At 43.2% G+C, this 2240-nt stretch overlaps 1 protein-coding gene across 1 annotated transcript in view; it reads right to left on the bottom strand.

The window, feature by feature from the left end:
* SEL1L2 (SEL1L2 ERAD E3 ligase adaptor subunit) overlaps window positions 1–2240 on the bottom strand; it is a 118340-nt gene that overhangs the window by 15944 nt on the left and 100156 nt on the right. The gene's annotated exons all lie outside the window — the stretch shown is intronic.

The following is a 2240-nucleotide window of genomic DNA, read 5'->3' on the forward strand; positions in this document are numbered from 1 at the left end:
TCAGGCCAGCTGGCACCCCTGGCCCCAGGGGTCCAGGGGTGCCAACTGGCCTCGCCAGCGGCTCTCTCTGCCTCCAAACCACAATGCAATCACTGATCACTGCCGCCTTTGCCCACCCCCCACCTCTTGCCTGCGCCTGGGTTTCTGATTTCTTTCGCCTCCCAGCATTGCGGCTATGTACGCAAATTAACCGCCATCTTTGTTGGTGGTTAACCACCATCTTGGCTGGCAGTTAATTTGCATATTGCCCTGATTAGCCAATGGGAAGGGTAGTGGAGGTATGGCTAATTACCATGTTTCTCTATTATTAGATAGGATTCTTTTCCCTGACTTCCATTATCAAATCCATCCCCAAGTTGGTTCTACCTCTAAAATATACCTATTTCTTACATTCTCCTCCACCATCTAGTCCAAGCCTGGAGTACTACAATAGCTTCCAAAGTGCCCTTCTATTAATCTATTCTCCATACAACAGCCAAGATGATCTTTAAAAATGTAAAATTAAATAATGTTATTCCCCTGTGCTAAATCCTCCCAGTGCTTCAGTTTGCACTAGGAATGATTTCCAGATGTCTTACCTGACCTACAAGTTATGCCTTCTCTGCCTCCCTGACTAGCTAGCGTTCTCGCATGTCACTTTCTTGATATCCTCTAGCCTTCCTAATATTCCTTAAACACACTTGAGTTCATTCGTATGATCTGACGTATATCACTAAGGGCTACAGGACTCCTTCCAAATTCCATTTGGCCTAGTGCAATGCCTAAAATCTTTTGGAATTGATTATTTTGGGTACTGAAGTTCTTTTAATTTTTCAGAATCCTCTATTAAAATGTAATACCACGAGCCATCTTTAGCCCTTTCTGAGTAGAGGTGACGTCATAAAATCCTTAAGCTGCCAAGACATTAGTTATCAGGATTTGCTTCCCAGGTACTTCAAAATGTACAGGTAGCTGGCAGCAAGACCATACAGAAGCAATGCCTAAAAGAGGGGTCTGCAGGGACCTAGAGAGGTAAGAGGCCCCTGGAGCCCTGTGAGAAACCCACTCAATCTCTAATTTTGCCCAAAGCTGCCTTCTTTTGACTCCAAGATTCCTTCTGGGCCATAAACACAAAAGGACAGGACTTCTGTGTACTTCTGAGCTGTATAAGCAGTAAGCAGGACCCCTGAAATCTCTAAGAATAGAAGGCAGTAAGCAGCAGGGTCTCCAGAGGACTCAGCTGCACCCTAATTAGGGAGATAACTGGGGGCATGTGGGGATCCTGACAGGCTCCCAGGGGTCACTTGACAAAGGTAGGGATTTCCCCTTCAATTTCATAGTCACAGGACGGTGGTGATTGAGTCCTGATGGCTCACCACCCTCCTCACACACAGTAACTGCTGAAAGAAGCACCACCAGTGACTGAGTAGAAACTTTCATTATCAGATTTCCTAACTGATTAGAAACTTTCATTATCAGATTTCCTAACCTCAAGGGAGCCACATCTTTGGGGATACTCATGCCTGACCTCTCTTGTGACAGGTAATTATTTTTAGCGGCCTAACATTCTTATATTGGTGAATTCTGTTTAATATTAATGTCCCCTCATTTTCTTTTGTATATGTGTATCTGTCATTTTTCCTCTTTATCGAATTTATTGGGGTGACACCGGTTAACAAAATTATACAGGTTTCAGGTGCACAATTCCACAATACATCATCTGTACACTGTATTGTGTGTTCACCACCCCAAGTCAAGTTTCCGTCGATCACCATTTATTCCCTCTCCCCTCATTTTCAATGGCTCTTTTCCTTGGTGTAATTTTCACACCATTTCCTGGCTTTGAATAAATAAGTATTTGTTGAAATTGGGCTAATTTGCCATAGCTGAGAGGTTGCTGGTGTTGTTTCCCGACTCTAAACAAGGTCTTTATTACATTTAGAAAATATAGACTTCTTTTTTAGGGAATTTCTCACTAAAATTGGCTGGATGGCTTGCTGCTGTGTTACCAGCTTAGCTGGGTGTGAGGAGGCACCACTGTGACTTTTTCTTCTGCTTCATATTAACATCAGCTGAGAATCATTTTTTATCCCATTCCCTGCTTGTAGAAAAGGGTGATTTGGACTCAGCATGAGATGATTTTAAGAAACTTAATTGGAAGCAAAATTGCTCTCTTACTGCAAGGGAGTTCCTCACATATCCAAATGCCAACAGTGACAGCTTTGCAGTATCTGTCCGCTCTCAGTAATATAATTGTAGGG

This window comes from Myotis davidii, unplaced genomic scaffold, assembly GCF_000327345.1.
Source record: "Myotis davidii unplaced genomic scaffold, ASM32734v1 scaffold32, whole genome shotgun sequence".
NCBI lineage: Eukaryota > Metazoa > Chordata > Mammalia > Chiroptera > Vespertilionidae > Myotis > Myotis davidii.